We start from the raw sequence: 20616 nt of genomic DNA, 5'->3' as shown, positions 1-20616 counted from the left end.
ATAGAAATTATTACATTTTGCATTTTATATCTTAGCAAACCTTTATTATTTCTTTTTTGATATTTACCAATTTCCTTTATTTAATTTCTTACAATATGTATTTTGCAGATATTTTTCTAACCATGAGTCGGAAACGAACTATTTCTACACAATTTGTGGGCCAACCTTTTCCATTAAATACAACAGAATCCCTACTTTCCGTCAGATTATTCAATATGGTTATTACATGGAGAATTCTCGCCCAAAGTTAAATAAATTTGCCATTTCAAAATTAATGGCAAATGATGTTTAAAAATATTTGGAAGGCAGTAAATCCCAGTTTGCCCCTATTAACTGAAAAATGGATTGTACACAAATTGCAGGACACCTGCTTTAAAAAAGCTAAGCAAATAAATAGAAACGTTTCATCCGCATATGCCAAAAGTCTTATGGTCAATAAACTTGACAAATTATTTTATATTTCATCTTATTCGTGTGACCTGCCAATAGCAAGTTGTCATGACAAAAAAAGAAAATTGTCAGTCAAAGCATATAGTCTGTACTTGTCCTATAAAAAAGGTAAGTTTATTCTATGTTTTTTTAATTTCTCTTGTTTGTTTGAAAACATCTTTTTAATGAAAATCATAGACATCTTAAATAAAATGAATTGCTATACTTGTTTTTTATGTAAACCAATGAGAAAAGAAATTACATTTTTTTACGTGAAATAGAATTTATTTCTAAGATCAGCGTAGATTAGAATAAAACTTTGTCAAATTTTCTAATTTAGGTTCCTGTGGGAGAGAGAGAGAGAGAGAGAGAGAGCGAGAGAGAGAGAGTATTTGAAGGGTCAAAGAAATAAAATAGGACCCAAAGGCAATTTTCAACTCGGACCTGTTGATAAAGCTGCAGTGGGAAAATCTAAAAAGTTTACTGTGTTAGGAGAAAAGCAAGTTGATTCATTCCCCCCACCCCTATTGCTTCAACATCACATGACCAGAATATCATTCTGACATCAGAAAAATATTGATGAAAGTTTTTAAACAGAGGAAGAGTGTAAGAGTATTTACAGCCTGATAAAAATTCCTCGTTATGCCATTAAACTCATCAGAGGTGATGTCTCGTCAAACCTAGGTGCAAGTCTTGCAAATGCTTTTCTTTTGGATCTACAGGCTGCGGGCCTTCTAAAATCAAATATTGATTTAAGAAAAATGTTTCTTGATAAATCCAAAATTGACAGAGAAAAAGAAAGATAAAAAAAATAATGCCTATCAAAAACATAATCAAAAAATTAGAAATCTTGTCTGCATTGGTGTTGATGGGAAACACGACAAAGACACTTTATTTTACATTGAAACTGTCGATGAAAAAGGAAACAAAAAACGAAGAAAAGCTAAAGGACAAAGCATCACTTGACATTTACGAAGGAGATGGGATGTGGAAGTAAGGGGGAGTATCTTACACATAGAGTGATCCCTACTGTTAGAGCAACTGGTGCAGTTCTAGAAGAGTATGAGAGTGTCAATACTTTAAAGGATGTCCTTTTAGACACCACAAGCACCAAGACTGGTTTTCTCACTAGAAAACAAGCTGCATAGAAAAATACACACCATTGGCTGTTCTTTACACCAGAATGAGTTTCCTTTTAGGGATTCATTTTAATTTCTTGATGGAAGTGCACGAAGCCCAAAATCATTTACGGGTCAACTCGGAAAATTATGTGCCAACAATTACCATCATTTACCCCAAGTTAGCATTTTACCAGTGAGTAGTCCTCTGAAGGGCAGGTATTCTGAACTAACAGAAAATGATCGCACTGGTGACCAAAGACTACTTTTAGAGTATGCTGTTGGTATTTCAAGGGGTAAAGTAGACCCTCAGTATGCAGCATGAAGGATCGGACCTTTAAATCAGGCAAGATGGCTTACTCTGGCAATCCGATTAACGTGTTTGTGGGCCCGTAAAATTTATCCATCTGAATTGACCAGAAAAAATGCACCAGCTGATTAGTTTTATTGTAGAAGTTTATGCAGTTAGCTAGTTTGAAATTAAACTGGATGATAAATTTCATAACCAGCAAATGTATATTTTTAAAATGATTGGGCAAATAAAGAAGCAGCCTCCAATTGCTTTAAGCAATCTTCAGTTTAATGCTTTTGCCCTTTTACCAGAGAATATTCTGTTCTCTTTGTAAAAATCAGATGAAATGGAAGAAAAGAAGAAGCTATAAGAAGAATTTTAACCATTAGGTAAGTAAACATTCATATAAAACTGATCAAATTGTTTATCCCGATTTATACATTCATTTTCAATTATTAAATTTCAAAAAACATTAATCAAAATAAAATTTGTGTTCATTTGTTCAAGTTAATAAAATTATTTGACTTCTCTTTTCTTTTTCAGGAGTGGAGACCCAGTGAAAAAGCGTTTAAAAATATCAACAATAAATTTTGACGCTTTACATTCATCAAATTTGATAGACCTTTTTCAAAATGGAGTTTCAGAGCCAGCACTAACTGAAGAATTATCAGATGATGACCTTCAGGAATTATTGATGAGCAGCAGAAAGCCAGAGTTACCTGATTTGCCTGCACATTCACAAAGTGTGGAAAGTGCTGTAAAATTGACATCAGAAGCCTGCCAATCAGTCTATGGACTTGAAGCAAGACATAGACATATTATTGCTAAGATTTTATGCCATGAAATGAGGCCATTTTTTGCTTCAAAGGGATCCTATAGGGAGAATTTTGATATTATGGTAAAAAATAGCTTTTTTACTTGCCAATTGTTTTGCGTTTTTTTATACAAGCATAGATAACTGCCTAGAGGTAGGTAAATAATTTGTTTTGGGTTTTATTAAGACTTTTTTTCAAACAGAATAAAAGCTTCTTTTTTTCATTGATAGTAAAAGGAATTGAATTTTGCAGTTATAAAGCAAAGTAAAATGCAACATTTATAGAATTTTGTAATTGACGCCACCTCAGTATGGGGGCAATTATAATTTTGTTTAATATTTAGCATATCAGTCATTATATCGTTTATTTAAATATATAAAACAACTTGTTATGATTGAAACTGCAAAATACTAAATAATTTCTCACAAATCTTTCACAGATAAGGATTTTGTCCGTGTCTCAAAGTAGATGATCTTTAAAATCAAATTAGCATCAGATGCCTGATGGTAGAAACCTAATTTTTTTATATTTGTACTCCCCATATGTTTGTGCAACTTTCTCTGCTTCAACCTTTTACATTTTCCAAAAAAAAGTTGAAAATCAACCTACCCTAATATATATATATATATATATATATATATATATATATATATATATATATATATAGTCACCCATAGAATGTTTCCCTCATTTATAGCTTTTACAGATTGAACCTACAACCATTTAGTAGATTGTAAACATGTCTACCAACGGGCTCATGGAATCCGCTCCCGCAAACGATCTTTTGAAATGTATATTTATATAAACATGTTAACCGCTACTTTATATATATATATATATATATATATATATATATATATATATATACTAGCAGAACCCGTTAAACGGCATTTCCCGGTGGATGTCTGTCCTCTCTTCGCAAAAAAGCAAACTATGGTGGTTGTGGATGGTCACTGCCGTCCCTGAACAATTGCGGACACTGATAGTTGCGGCTGAAAGGAAATAATCTGGCTTTCACTGGCGGTTTTACATTAAAAAAAAAAGCAATTGAGGGAATGCGTAAATCGGAGTGAATTAATAAAATTACGAAAAAAGTCCATTAGAATAAAGAAAAGTAAAAACAAAAGTTTTAGAAGTTAGGGATCCTCACTGTATATGACCAGTTTAGAGTGATCGAAATCAGTGGTAGAAGTCCTAGCTGTTTCCGTTTATTGTTTAAGTCTAATAATTATTTGAAAAGATATACCATGAAAAAAAAAGAATCAATTGAGTAAAAATTTTATATTTTTATATCTTTTTTTATAAGGGGTGAAATAAAAAAATATATCAATAATTATACAAATAGTTTAGCAGTTTTAAAAGGTGAATATTTCACATATGTTAAAAACGCATTAAATTCAAGCAACAAAATAAGTACGAATCAAGTAGATGATACTGCCGAAACAGTTATTTTTAAATAGGCGACGATTGCACTGGTTTGAATAAAGTATATTAAAATAAATTACATATAGAACAATGTTTTAAAAACTACTGGAGCAAATGTACAAAGCCAGTGAGAGAGAGGTTTGTAAACAATATAATTACTGGAACAAATGTAAATATGAGCGAACTAGAGAAAGACAGAGAGAGAAAGAGAGTTGGGAAGAATATATACAGAGAGATATGGATGGAGAGAGAGAGATACGTTTAATGTAAGATATAACAAAAAATCTTAAGAGAGTAAGAGAGAGAGAGAGGGAGAGAGAGGGGGGGAATACAAAATGGCGTCGTATGGTGTAAGAAACAACAACAAAAAACTTAATATTTTGTCCAAATAGCATCTGGTTTTATGCGTAATTACCTATTTTTTTTACTTCTGCGCGTTTGTTTCAGTAATTAAAGGTACAAGCATTTAAGTGTTTCAGTTTCAACGTACTTGTTTTTCTGTTAGCATTAATAACTCCTGTAGAGGGCGACGCCATTTTGGAGGATTTTTTTAAGTATTCGTTCATCTAGGCATTCCGAAATATAAGAATATCTGATCTCAACTAATGAGATTACACGAAACTAGCTGGGAAGACGTTATTATTTATGTCGGAAGAGCGAAAGTTAATGATATATCTATGTGTTTATAATCAAGTTACGAAGGGTGAAACCTCATATCTGTTGAAAGTGCAGAATTCCTCCCGGTGGCGGTAGGAGGGCTTCGCATTTAGAATTTAGAGGGAAAAATAAGAACTACTTCCTCTAAAAATGGTTGCGATTATAATCGCGTCTTCTAGGATGTAATGTGGGATTTTATTATAACTACTGAATGTGAAAATTGACCGCTTTTTTTTTTGCTTAACATACACCTCCAAACAGCCGGGCAACGCCGGGTTGAAATGCTAGTAGTAATAATAATAATAATAATAATAATAATAATAATAATAATAATAATAATATATATATATATATATATATATATATATATATATATATATATATATATATATATATATATAGTAGCATGGGTGCCCGGCATTGCCCAGGTGTTTGGAGGTGTATGCTGAGAAAAAAAGGTAACTTTTTTAAACTTTTACCCCTATTATGACCCCTTAACATTTATTGTTTTCGGCTCAAATCAAGTTATTAAGTTAGATCGATGTCCAGGGAATATATATCTAAAATTTCAAGTGTTTAGACCTTGAATTTTCGGAGGAATTGGTAGAGTTCCCAGAGGTCAAATCGTTGAACTTTGACCCCTTAACAGCCAAATTCCTAGCCGAAACCCGATCACATAAATTTTCTCCAAATCTCTGTACCCTGTATATCAAATTTCGAGTCTGTAGACTAAAAATTGACAGAGTTATTACGTAGGAAAATGTACACAGAAAGACAGATACACAGACAGACACACAGACACGTTCACTTTTATAGATATACTAAGAGTTCTGCCCGGCTTTGCTCTGACCATATGTACTTTCCATAATGTTATGTGCATATGTATATATTAAAAAGTGTGAATATGTAAAGTAATGCCTTTCTGCATAATAATCCTCCTTAACTACCATAAAGAAAAGACAGACAGACATTTTCACATATATATATATATATATATATATATATATATATATATATAGAGAGAGAGAGAGAGAGAGAGAGAGAGAGATTGGATGCAATATATAGTAATGATTTTAAAAAAGGATATAATAAAAAAGACTCATGCGCCACCACCGAGAATCGAAACCAAAACGTTCAGCTCACGATTTATTTTGCCTCTGCCGGAAACGCCTGGGCTATGAAAACATGTTTACTGCAAGGCTAAAAATTAAAACATGAACCAATAGCTACTACGTTATTCATTCGGAATGCCGGCGTTCGACCTTCACCTGGTAAATTTCATTTTTTTTTTTTAATTTTCACACTTTTGCACCGATTTTTCCGGACTAAACCCCAAATATACAGTTTTGCATGGATTCAAATACCTTATATATGAAGTTTCATGCATGTAGACAAAAAACCTTACGAGGAGTTTGGTAGGCAAAATTTGGTAAACAAATATATGTACGTATACATAAATATATACAGAAAACATTTTGTGTTTACTATGAACATTTTACACAAATATTATGCAAGTATTAATCATGTAAAATATCTGCATGAATATAATTACACGTAATAGTTAACAAAATATGATTATCCCAAGCAACTAATAGGAAATGAATTAAAATGAATGTTTAAAAAAATATCTTTTGCAGATGAATGCAATTTCACAACCCATATATATGAAAATGGTATTTTCTTTTTAAATAAGTAGAAAACGGTGTTTTTACTATGAATATCAATATACACTAAAGAAAAACGAATTTATATGAGTATAGATATAGATAGATAGATATATTTATATATATCGTTTAAATTCATATAGATACACACACAAAAAAAATTGAGAATCGAACGAAGCTTATATTACTTTAAATTTTTTTTAATGTTCACACTTTTTCGCTGATTTTCCCAAACTAAAACCAAAATATAAAGTTTTGCATGGGTTTAAATACCCTATATATGAGGTGTCATGTCTGTAGACCACGAACTCTAGGAGAAGTTTGGTAGACAACATGTTTTCAACATATATATATGCGCATACATAAATATATATAGAAAGAGGTTTCTGTTTATTATAATCTTTTCACACAAATTATTACGCAATTATAAATCATGTAGAATATCTGCATGAATATAATTACACATAATAGTTAACTAAAGATGACCATCCCATAAGAAAAACGAAAAAATTAATAAGAAAATTAATTAAAATTAATGTTTAAAACATTATGTAAATTTGCTAGATCTTTTGCAGATAAATGCAATTCAACAACTCACATATTAAAAAGTTTGATTTTCTTTTTAAATAAATAGAAAAAAGGAGTTTTTATGTGAATATTAATGAACAAAAAAAGAATTATAAGTAGGTTGTAGTTTGTTTGAAGCATTGTTGAAGAAAATTATAAGGTAAAATTAAAAGCCAAGAACAATGCGAGATTTTTTTTTATATAGAAGAAAATTAAATGAAAACAAAAGAAATAAATTATTTTTTTTTCTGTTGTATTCAATGGTGTTATAAATCTCAATATATTTCAGACTTATTAGTCCTTTTTCAAGAGAAGACAGCGGAAGAGTGAAAAAAGAATTATAAGGCATAGATCGATGAATCGGAAAACATGTGCCTATTTTCCAATGATAAAAACGATTCTATTAATTGCATGTTTTATTTGATTTTGTTTGAAACAAAATCTTCCACTGTTGGTACAAATGTTAAAAAAAATAAATATTTATCGATTTTAAACAAATAGTAAAACTAAACATCTATAGATTAAACCCCACAAGTTTTTCCCCCCATTTGAGAAAATATTTGCACATTTAACATGTATTTTTGCGGTAATTGGGGAAATAGTAGAATATTTATAAATTTATAAGAAATCAGAATTGGTATCGGTAATTGTATTGGAATCGAGAATTTGGTATGGAATCGGTAATTGTATTGAAATCGGAAAAATATTGAAATCGTACCATTACTAATATATATATGTATATATATATATATATATATATATATATATTAAATTTATTAATTTATTAAAAATATATAAAAGTTATATATATATATAACTTTTATATATTTTTAATATTTATTATTAGATTTTTAGATATATTTATAATAAATTAATAAGAATGTAAATATATAAAGTACTAATAGTAGTAGGAGATGATAGTTTTAAAGGTTAAAAAACGTCCAAGACTATATATATGTATGTGTGTGTGTGAATTTTAAATTAGTTATAATATTTATTAACCACTGAATTACTTCTATTACATATATAAAGTATTCTGTTCTCTCCCCTTTCTGTCTATAATATGTTAAAATTTTGCATCTACGTAGTGAATGAAGCAGTCAAATTGTTTATATCTAATCTTCTCTCTCTCTCTCTCGCACACACACACACACACACACACACACATATCATGTTTATATGAATGTATACGGCGATGTATATATATATATATATATACATATATAGAGAGAGAGAGAGAGAGAGAGAAAGAGAGAGGAAGATAGAGAAAGAGAAAGAGAGGGAGGAAACAGAAGGAGAGAGGAACATAACCATGCACATATATATATATATATATATATATATATATATATATATATATGTATATATATATATATATATATATATATATATATATATATATAGTCATCCACATACAGTACTGTTTCGCTGTTTATGTGCATATTCCTATTCATCTATACGTAAGCAATTAAAACAACGTTATGACAAACACTATTTATTTAAACCTACCTTATACCGTCTAGTTCTTCTGACACTGATTGAACGAAGTCAGATCAAGTTATTTCAAATTGGGATTTAGAAACATTTAAGATCGTCTTGGGCTGTGCTTTTGTGTGTGTGTGTTCTTTTATATCCTGATCAAAAGTGTCACCCTTTTAAATGGACCACTCTAACCACAACCCCTTACTATGTTAGCGGTCGAAATACAATAACTTGCTACTTGCCCTTGTGATAGTAGCCCATCTTAGCCACCTGCTAGCAATGCGCTTATAAGGTTAGGGAGGACACCTGGAAAGTTGAATCGATATTCCCATTAGATGTCAGCGGCCATTGCTACTTCTTTTTCGTAAAAAGTGTTTTAAAAGAGATTAGACAAAAAGCAGATGTCCAGGTGTGGACATTGTGTATACTTTCAATCACATATTTTTAAGCATCATACGTTTTAGATCAATACCATCCCATACGATTATTGAATTAACGTGATTTACTATTAAATCAATTAATTTCAATTAAATTTATACATGCCGATATTCTAATACCGAAGCGGCATTCATACTAGACGGATTCAAATCGTTCCTCCGGAGGAGGAAGTTCCATGGAAATATTAAATTCACAATTCACAAGTCGCTTGTATACCCTAGTCTAGTAATGTCCTTGCAGGGAGATGTCGCTTCCTCCTACGTACAGCGGCTGGTATTGCCAAATCGTTACTCATCTGATATTATCTAAACTCGACGTTGCTTAACCGGTGATCAAACGGGAACCGGTGTGTCAACGTGATTATGCTAATATGGTGCAAATTGGGGTTAAACGGCTAAACACTGTTAAACCTTTCATTTCGTTACTTTTTCTTGCATTGGTAAGGTAAGGATAACTTGATATTATCTTTTGTTTCAATATAAATTTTGAACTCGTTTTGTCTAACCATTAAAATGCAAATGATGTAGAAAGGAAATAAATTTAGTAATAAATAAACTGCCTAGAACCAGCATTAATCAAGTTTTATAGTAAGTACATTTTATCAGCATTTATTCTTGACATACGCTCTAGCCTATAGCGTATAGAACCCTTTATTTATCAGATTGTTAATTGAGTTATACTAATTCGATTCTATTTTATATTCGAGAGTTTAGCTTTAGAGCTAGCTGTATTATTTGTAACTTGATATGAAAATATTTTTGAATCACCGAAATACACACGCATGCGCGCGGACACACATACACTCCCCCTATATATATATATATATATATATATATATATATATATATATATATATATATATATATACGAGCAAACAGTTAATAAAACATGTTAAAAACACTTTGAAATGAGTTAAAAACGTATTTAATCTGAAAAGGAAACACTAGATAAGTGTTTGATGATGCAAAAGTATTTGATGAAACAACAAGTAAGTCAAAGATCGTACTTGATAACAAAAAATGAAGCAGAGGTAATATGGTGAAGAAAAAGGTGATTACACGTGAATTGATAGTCTGGTGAAAGATAAATAATCCAGTGACGGTAAAATCCAAATATATAACTTCAAGAAAGTTAATTGGATTTTGCATGCAAAATCCGATCCCGCATTTTGCTAATTTCTACCCTCTGATGAGTAGGAAAGTATTTCTTCGAAACTCCGCGGATTAAGGACTATCCACTTATCTAGTGTTTCCTTTTCAGATTAAATATGTTTTTAACTCATTTCAAAGTGTATTTTAACATGTTTTATTATTTGTTTTCTCGTATTATAAGCTCTATCTCCTATTTGGTTTTATCGAGCTTTTACATCTGGCTGAGATAACTTTATAAATATTAATTCTTTAATATTTATAATATACTTCAATTTTACCATCTTGGATCATTTTGGTAAACTTAATTGTAATTTTTATTATCTATATGTATATATATATATATATATATATATATATATATAGTTAATTTTGTGACACCCTGTATACCTATTTATATATCTAGAAAAATGAGAATATGTGTGTCAGGACACTTTTCAACCTATATAAACAACGAAGTTTTTATCTGTAAACTTGAAATTTAGCATATAGGATATTCAGACATGTGGAATACTTTTAAATCAGTTTTCACCCGGAAAAAAGGAGCTACTAAGGGGTCAAAATTAAACAATTGGTACTTAGACGGTTCATCGCATTTTTATCTGTCAGCTATTTCACGACTGCGCCTGCGCGGCCGTGAAACATAACAGTTTCATTAGGTTATGAATAAGTATGTGTGAAAACACTTTTTAAAGATTATGTTAAGCTGGACTAATGGTTATCGTATTTGACTCACTGTCTTTAGGTTTTGGTTTCGATCTCAGCTCGAGTATTTTTATTGTCTACAAAAAAAAGCGTAATACTCGCAAATATTTCAGTTTCTTTTAGTTTTTTATCTCATTTTTTAAAGAAATTTAACGTTACATTTGATATCTACGGTATTTCTGTTTATAATCAATAAGAAGTCTACATTAATTAAAAACATATTATTTATGTGTATTTTACGACCGGGCAATACCGGGCGGCTACTAGTATTTATATAAAAGTGAGAATGTATGTGTGAGAGCATATCTCATCTATATAGTAAACGATTTTTTTTTTTATCTACAGACTTGAAATTTGGAATATAGGGTATTCACACACGTTGAAAACTTTTTCATCTGTTTCCATCCGGAAAATGGTCTGCGAAGGGGTTAAATTTAAAAATTATTACTTGGGTGTCATTTGATTTTTATCTGTATTATGTCAACTGATTCATGAGGTTTGAAAACACATTTTTAAGACCGAGGCAAGCTGGTTTACTGGTAATCGTACTTGAATCACTTTCTTTGGGTTTTGATTGAATATTCAGACATGTGGAATAATTTTTAATCGGTTTTCATCCGGAGCAGAGGCTTCTAAGGTCTCAAAATTGAAGCATTGGTACGTGGGGAGGGAGTCATCGGATTTTTATGTTTGCTAACTGTTTCATGAATACACACGCATGAATCGTTCTCATGACAGATTCTTTATGTTAAGAATAAGTATGTTTGAAAACACTTTTTAAAGATCGTGTCTAGCTGGCTTCATTCTTGTCGTACTTGACTCATTGTCTTTTACAAGAAGTGAACTGTTTTAAAAAACACATAATACTCGCATGCACATGTATCATTTTCTGTATGCAATAAAATATAAAATTTATGCGTATTTTACGACCGGGCAACGTCTGGCGGCTTGCTAGTATGTATATATTTATGGAGGTAGTCAGATTTTCCCATTTGTTTATTTTTTTAATTATTTCTTTTTCTTCTAAATTTAATTTTTTTCTTTATTATTTAATAATTTATACTTTGTTTAATATTAATTTGTAATTCTATTGCTCTTTCTGATATATACGAACCTAACTTCCATCCTACCTTTCAAGAAAATCACATGCCTATTCATATCCTCTTATTCAATGTGATTATAAGAGCATCTACCTTTATCCCTTTCTCTTTCTGTTTTTTCGACATCAAAGGCATATCTCTGGATATGGACTCGCATATTGAACACATACCCCATAAATTACCATGACAAACTATTCAACAACTTTACATACAGCCTATATCTATATTTTTTTTTCTATACCGCATTAATTACTGTAGTTTTCTTATTTCCCTCCCTCCACATTTTTAGTGTATCACCCTTTTCCTCTCACACCCTATTATATTGGTCCTAATGTTATTATCGCTAGACGTCCTATCTCTAATGTGTTACTTAACACCTTCTCTCCTCTTCTGATGAGAAGCATTAGGCTTCGAAATACATAGCTATAAAAAATGTTAAAATCATAAGTCCTCGTTACCAAGGATTTCTGATTTTAACTGATCATTTGTCCGAAACATTAGCATGAACAGTGCCGTGACCATGTAAATTTGTTTATATTAATAAAATATATCGTGCTCTTATATATATATATATATATATATATATATATATATATATATATATATATTCTGTGGTGCCAGTTTTCAAGAATTCTGATTAAAGAACTGACCCACTAAATTATCGTTCCATTAGCCTCCTCCCGCTTTTCGCCAAAATATTTGAGTCCTTAGTTAATCAAGCCCTAGTCCAACTCCTAACAGCTACTAAACTTCTGACCGAACAACAGATATCTTAACTGTAATGTCTCAACGTATATACCGTTCACTGGACAAAACAGGGGAGGGTAGAGCGGTAGCGCTCGATATATCTAAGGCTTTTGACAGGGTATGGCACGATGGTCTTCTTTTTTCTTTTTTTTTTACACAGTGATCACCACTTATCAAGACCCGGAAGCAACTCAGGGATAACGGTTATTGCAAGTACATTACGTAAGTGTGGAGATTTGATAAAGTGTTTACTTAAGGGGGCGGTTCATTAGGAATTTGTTAACGTTGGACTTGAAGACATCCAAGTGGTAATCCGGTGGGAAGCAGGCAGACGGAACAGAGTTCCACAGGCGTGCAGTTCTAAGAAAGAAGCTTTGTTCATGGAATCTAAGTTTTGATTTAGGCACAGATATAGAGTGGGGGAAATTTTTCACTGTGGATTCAGCTAGACGAGTGTTTTTCGTGAAAGATTGGCGAGGGAGGACCAGACGAGCACCTGCCATGGAAATAACGATAAAACAAGGATAGGCTCGCAACGTCTCTTCTGTGGGAGAGAGGTTGCAGGGTAGAGAAAAGAGCATCCCCCACTAAGCCACGAAGTCTATTTTGTACTCTGTCAAGGCAGGATAGGCTGTTTTTAGCAGCTCCTGCCCAGATATGGCAACAGTATTCCATCCTTGGACGTACTTGGCTTTTATATAGATAGAGAATTGCATCAGTAGTGAGATATCTTCTGGAGCAGTAGAAGAATCCCACCATCTTTCCAGCGACCTTGGACTTGATGTACGTGTACCATTTCAGATCAGGAGTAAAGGTCAAACCCAGAAGCTTGTCAAAACACGGGGCCTCACCCAGACGAGAGCCATCCATCACAATTGATGCCAGATGGGGATCAGAGCGTTGATGATGTAAGGATAGGAGTTTGGTTTTGAATGCATTAAAGGTAACCAGCCACATCTTCCCCCACTGAACCAGGCGCTCGAGATCAGAGGAGAAAGAATCAGAGAGAACTTTGTCATTTACAGCCTTTGATGTGTTGCCGTAGATGGTCGTGTCATCAGCATAGATGTCAACGAATGATTTAAGTATGTGTTTAGGGAGGTCATTGATGTAGATCAGGAAGAGAGTTGGGCCTAGGATTTACCCCTGAGGGACTCCAGCATTTATATTGCAGGCCTTCGATTTTTGTCCATCTACCACTACTCTTATGAGCCTATCGGAGAGAAATGATTTAATGATTGAGAAAACATTTCCAGTTATACCGCAGCTGGAAATCTTGTGAAGTAGACCCTTATGCCATACCTTGTCGAAGGCCTTTGATATGTCAAGAGCAATTGCCCTAGAAAGGAAGCCTTTGTCAAGAGATTCACTAATCCTGTGGGATATAACCGTCAGCACATCTGCGGTAGATCTTGCAGAGCGGAAACCATATTGTGTGTCACTAAGAAGGTTATTCCTGCTGAGGTGGTTGACTATTTCTCTATTTAATATGGATTCCAGCAACTTACTCATAACACACAGGAGACTTATTGGTCTGTACTAAGAGGGAGATGACTTATCACCTGAATTCCTAAATACAGGGAAAACTGATGAGGTCTTCCAGAGAGTCGGAAAACACTTCTCCTTAAGGCAGCGCTTAAATAGTTTCGTAAGTATCGGAGCAGGTTCTGGTTGAAGCTTTTTTAACACTATAATGGGATGCCATCAGGGCCAGTTGCTTTACTGCAATCTAGGTTCTTGATTAGCTTGGCGACCTCATGCACGGATATTTGTATGTTACCTAGCTTGTTCTGTGTTATAGGAGGAAATATGGGGAGTTGATGGCCTTCGTCGCATAGGGTAGAATTAGCTGCAAAGTTCTTTGCAAATAGTTTGCCCTTGTCTGACGCTGACGAGATAACCTCTAGTCCATTGATAATGGTTGGGATAGAACGCACGTTTCTGTTCAGGATCCTATTTGTTATTTGCCAAAACTGGTGGGAACCAAGCCGCTGATCAGCTACTTTGGATTTAACAGACTGAGCATATAGCTCTCTTGCATTTTTTATTACTCTTTTACAGTGGTTGCTGGCAGTCCTGAAAGAAGCTTTAGTCTCAGTGCGTCTATTACGTTGGTAGTTATGGAAAAAGTGATTTCTTTGCGCGATAGCAGCAGACCATTCTGGGGAGAACCATGGCTGGCTGTTAGGTTTTTGTTGGAATTTTTTAGATGGTGTGAATTGGTCTATGCCTACAATTAACCATTCGGTCAGATCTGATACTATAGAGGACACTCCATTTTTAAACATAGAATGCAGAGGTAAATCAGATATGAATGTACGGAAGCTATCCCAGTCAGCCATAGAGTATCGGTATACAGTACGGTGGAGGGGTACGTCTGGGGGCTTCTTACATTTCGTTTTTATCTTAACTGATACGACGGAGTGGTCAGATGATCCTAGAGGAGAATGAACGGAACATGAACATAGCTCAGGGGAAGTTGAGAGAAAAAGGTCTAAGAGGCTTGCATATTGACCGGGTGTATTGGTTGGTTCGCGAACAATCTGAGTGAGGTCATAAGCAATGGCAAAATCATGACCTCCCCTCATCGTCTGCCTTATTTGAATGGGTCAGCCATTCCACGTTATGGACGTTGAAGTCACCACAGATGTGGATGTTAGCCGAGGGATGTGCAGACAGTATGTTGTCTATTTTCTCAGATATGCTCTCAAAGATAGTAACTCCGCTGTTGTGGGGCCGATAGAGGGCAAATATAAATGCAGTGGTGTTAGCAAGTGCAACCCTGAAGCACATATAGGGTAAATTAGGATCTTCTCTAGAGATATCCTTGCCACAAGGGAAGCCATCCTTAATGTAGGCACATATTCCATGCCCATGGCGATCTTGGGGGTCAGATTTAGATGTTAAATTTGAGTACCCGTTAATTATGAACTCATCTAGGGAAGTGGTCTGCCCTATTCCAGTTTCACTTAGAAATAATACGTTCGGTTTCGTCTCCTGTAATTAGGTTTCAACCTCTGGAAGGTTGGAATGTAGACCCCTGATGTTGGAGAAGGAGACCTGGTAGTAGGGGGTCTACGTTGGAAGATTGGGTTCTAGGTTTAATCGAGTCTTCTAAGGAAAATTAAATCATATGGTATCACTGGAAGAACACACAATGTAATTAAATCCTTCTTAAGTAAGAGAAAAATCAAAGTTGTCCTTGACGGTCGTATATCTAAACAATATGATATAAATGCGGTTGTATATTAGGGGTCTATGCTTGGACCATTATTATTTCTAATATTCATAAATGACCTCCCTCATAAAATTGTTTCGGAGATGGGTGTATTTGCTGAGGACACTACTCTCTATAACAGGCACGAGGGGAAAACAAATGAACACATATCTAAGGAAATGGCAGAAACACTAGAGGATGACCTCCAATCCGTAGTGGAATGGGGACAAAAATGGATGGCCACATTTAATGCTGTCACTACTAAGCTTGTTTCCTTCAATAACTACAAGAAACCTTCTCTACCACAAATAGCAATGGCCAAGAACATATTATCTGAAAGTACTTCCTTTAAAATCCTCGGCCTAATGTTTACAGGGAACATTAACTGGAATAGATACATTGAGAGCATTGCCAAGGCTGCTGCAAAGAAAGTGGTATCTTTCTAATGTGCTAGAAAATTACTTACGCTTAAAAGTATCCTGTACCCCTATAAGGTCACCATTCGCCCATGTATGGAGTACTGTTATCACATTTAGGCTGGTGCATCTGCTGCTTGTTTCTCACTCCTGGACATGATACAAAAGAGAGACGCCAACCTGATAAGTTCTGAACTGGCGTCTAAGCTTCAGCCTCTGTCCCATCGACGAAATGTTGCATCCCTCTCCCTGTTCTACAAATACTTTAATGGTAAATGCTCTGACGAAATACAAGCACATGTACCTTCTAGACGTGACTACCCCCGACAAACCCGACAAGCAACTAAGTCCCATCCCTTTGCAGTAGATATCTCTAGGTGTAAGAAAGCCTTTTACTCCACTGGATGACTTTGGAACTCCCTTCCGGGATTTTGTTTTCCCAACTGTACTGGTGTGCAGAAGTTCAAGAATAATGTGAACAAACATCTTGCTACTCATCTCCCTTCATAATGCCCCTGCAAATTATGTCCCCGATAGTAGCCCCATACTTCGAAGTGGCACTGTGCCTTGTTTGGGGTGAAAATTTATATATATATATATATATATATATATATATATATATATAGGTATGTTTGTAAGTTTATATATTTTTATGCATAGCATTATCTTATCAACTAATAGACCATTCTTTAAGAATTGCGGAACACAATTGCTACGCGTAAAGGCTCCAAATATGAAATCTATGTTTTGAATTTTATCTTAAGCAATAAGAATAAAAGATGCGAAAAAGCACTTCATAAAGATTGAAATTTTAATATTGTCATTAATTAAAAAGGCACCAATTAAAACAAGTTAGGCTTCACCAAATGTTTCTAGATTCCAGGCAATAATAACTTGACATATAGTCAAGCCATGAAAACGATTTCAGAAAATTGTTTCGGCTGTCAAAGATAATGTTTCACCTGAATCAAACCGAAACCGTCATCAACTGTATCAAGGAAACACCTTTTAATCGCAAGAAAATTGAATGAAAGCGAAGCCACTCCGGGGAGAAGAGATCATTTATCACAACTGATTTCTTATTCCCAAAAACGCCGTATTGAAAAATATATTTTCTGATGTAAAGCCAATTAGAATAATAACAAAAGAAAGGGAGAGGATGGGAGAGAGAAAGAAAGATAGAGAGATAAAGAGTAGAAAAAGAAAGGAATGTATGTATTTTATATAGATTACAAACAGGCGAATAACTGTCGTACTTAATTCTAACAAACCATTTGATGTACAAGTCGCGGGAACTTTGGTAACTATTGTATGTAGCACTATTAATACACAACAGATCAGGGTATGCAAAAAATGATGATGTATTTAGTCGGTTAGATGAATTGATGTAAAACTACTACAGATATGTTTACCTGGTAATCAAGCATGCATTTTTAATCGCTTTATGCAAGGCATGAAGCCAGTTGATATAAGGAACAAAAAGATCCGCCAAAGATAAGTGTTAGATGGGTGGTTTCGGCCCAGTAAACAAAATTCTTCCCTTTTTGTCAGCGACATCGATTATGGGATGTCAAGTATACAGGATAAAATTAGAGAAACGAGTTACAAAGTTGGTGAAAGTAAAAACAATCCCAACTTTCTACACTCCTGGAGTTACGCAAGGAGTTCGATCATCATTAGAAACGTAGAAATGCCTCCAGATGAACACGACTTATAGTAAAACCCGACTCCTCTACTCTAGACGCTCCCAGTTGTTTACTCGAACACATATGTCCCCGGGCTGCTTATCATTGCAATTCTCTTTGTTCCCGATTTCCACTAGTGTACCAATGTATAGAAATATAAAAGTAATTTGAACAAATATCTTGCTGTACAATCATCACTTAGGATTACCCCTGTTAATCTTTCCCCTAATCACAGTAGTCTCAGAGGCAATATGGGTTGAATAAAAGTTAGTCTTTTTTAAATCTACGTAACCAACTAAGAGATAACTGGAAAATATGGTAGTTAAGCAGTGTACGAGTTGCTCTATTTTTTAGATATGATTTATTCAAGTTAAATTCAAATTTTACCATATCTTTTGTTTATTTGGGCTTTATTATTTATGCATGACATTAATGCACGATAAGGCAAAACAAATGGTTACTCCTGGTTTTCTATTTAGGCAAGTCAAGAACGACAAGAAGCAACTGATTTTAATTTAAACAGATTGCTAACCTTTTTTTCCGCTAAATAATAAACCTTTTTGTTTTTAGACTGACGAGTCGAGATCTGGGGAAATTAAATAATCTGTCCATATACTTACTTTTCTATTGTCAAATTTGGTAAACCTTCACTATAAAAATAAAATACATATACAAATTTAAAATCTTTTTCTTTTAAGGTAAGTTATTTTTTTTATTATTTTGACTCTTTTTTAATATTACCTTTATATCTGAAAATAAATTAATTGTTTATTTTTTTTAATAATATTGCAGTTTTTGTCGTGCCTTAATTTGTTGTGTTTTACTTTGTCGTACCTAAATATTACACGAATCAGCCGGTGGTTTAATTTGTCTGCATAAATATCTAAAACTTGTTTTTATAGAATTCCTATGTAAAAGTGCAAGATAATCACAATACACCCTCTTCTCTACGTGGGATTTGGGCAGCAAGATGTCGGTTCACGTTACACTTGAACTTCTGCATGTCAGTACAGTTAGGGAAGCAGGGACCTGGAATGGAATTCCAGAGTCTAGCGGTTCTGGGGAAGAAACTACTGGAGTAGAAAGATCTTTTACATCTAGGGATCTCTACTGTGTGGGGGTGGGATTTAGCTGCCTGTCGGGTTTGTCGAGGGTGTCTACGTCGTGGGAGTTCAAGTGTCTGCAGTTCGTTAGAGCATTCACCATTAAAATACTTGTAGAACAGGCAGAGGGATGCAAAATTTCGTCGATGGGACAAAGGCTGAAGCTTAGATGCCAGTTCAGGGCCTATCAGATTGGCGACTCTCTTTTGAACCTTGTGACAACAATACTCCATACATGGGCGAATGGTGGCCTTATAGAGGTACAGGATACTTTCAGGTGCTAGAAAATTACTAATATCAGATAGTATATTATATCTTTACAAAGCCACAATTCTCTCAGACATGGAGTATTATTGCCACATATAGGCTGGTACATCTTCCACTAGTCTCTCACATTAAGCGCAGTTCAAAAACAGTCTAAAATCTGATAGGTTTCGCACTGTTGGTCAAAATCCAATCTCTATTTCATCGCTGAATTATTGCATCTCTGTGCCTCTTTTACAATTACTTTAATGGAATGTGTTCTGTACCCCCCCTCAGCGTACGTAGAAGCACATTCTTCCGGCTAATTCGACAACCAGCAAAATCCCATCCTTTCATTGTTGAAGCCCCTAGATGCCAGAAAACCTTCTAGTCTCATAGTATTTTTTTCACCTCGGGCTGCTAGACTTTGGAAATCCTCCCTGTTTCTTGAAATCCTGATCGTACTAAATTGCAGAAGTTTAAAATGTAATGTGAACAGATATCCAGCTACTCAACACCTCGTAATAGTAGTCCCTTACGGTTCAAGTAGTAATATACCTTGTTTGGAGAGAAACCAAAAAAAGAATTGGGAAATATCAATATCGTCTAGGCTAAATCGATTAAAAGTGATTCAAAGGGAAATCATAAAAGTGAAACTCCGGCTGAATAGGAATGATAAAAATACATTTCTTACCTTCAAATTCGATTGGCTGGAACCGGTCAAAGTTTACTTGTTGGTTTCGCCAGATGATGGTCTTGACTGACAGACATCTATTTATACTTGCTTGGATATAGACTGGGGTCACGCGGACAGGGCGGGACACTGGCATCCGAAATAAAGAAAACGATTAGCGAACATTATTCAAATGAATACTGGAAATTGCTTACATTGTAAAAGATCAAAGGACAAAATGAGACTAAAAAATGCATAAACGTGGAGAAGGGACTTAAAGGGGAAAGGGGACAGGAACAACGATGAGAACATATGCATATATACACATTTACATACACGTGCAGTTTATACCGTTTACTTGTATGAGCATGTATATATATGTGTGTGTGTGTGTGTGTGTATATATATATGTTTGTGTGTGTGTTGTATATATATATATATATAAATATATATATATATATATATATATATATATATATATATATATATATATATATATATATTTGCATGTTTTATAAATATTTCATAAATATAGATATGGGCGTGTGTGTGCGTGGTAAAAGCGCAAATTATGTCCGTATCAAAAAACAAAAAGTAATTAATTAAACAGAAAAAAAACTAAACTCGTATATGCATATATACATATTTATATATTTACTAGCAGACCACCCGGCATTGCTTTGTCGTAAAAT

At 33.9% G+C, this 20616-nt stretch overlaps 1 protein-coding gene across 3 annotated transcripts in view; it reads right to left on the bottom strand.

The window, feature by feature from the left end:
• Positions 1-20159, bottom strand: part of LOC145289890 (peptidase inhibitor R3HDML-like) — a 54871-nt gene extending 34712 nt beyond the window's left edge. The window contains exon 1 of one of the 3 annotated variants that reach the window (XM_080136447.1): positions 19946-20159. The gene's annotated coding sequence lies outside the window, so the exon portion shown is untranslated. Of the gene's footprint in view, positions 1-8476; positions 8615-19945 lie in introns of those variants that run through there. The other 2 variants (XM_080136446.1, XM_080136448.1) reach the window with 2 other exon arrangements.
• Between the last annotated feature and the right edge of the window lie 457 nt (positions 20160-20616).

The sequence above is a fragment of the Euprymna scolopes genome, chromosome 2, assembly GCF_053919585.1.
Source record: "Euprymna scolopes isolate OS-2025 chromosome 2, ASM5391958v1, whole genome shotgun sequence".
NCBI classification, from domain to species: domain Eukaryota; kingdom Metazoa; phylum Mollusca; class Cephalopoda; order Sepiida; family Sepiolidae; genus Euprymna; species Euprymna scolopes.
The sequence above is the reverse complement of the archived record's forward strand: the minus strand, read 5'-3'. Positions and strand labels throughout refer to the sequence as shown.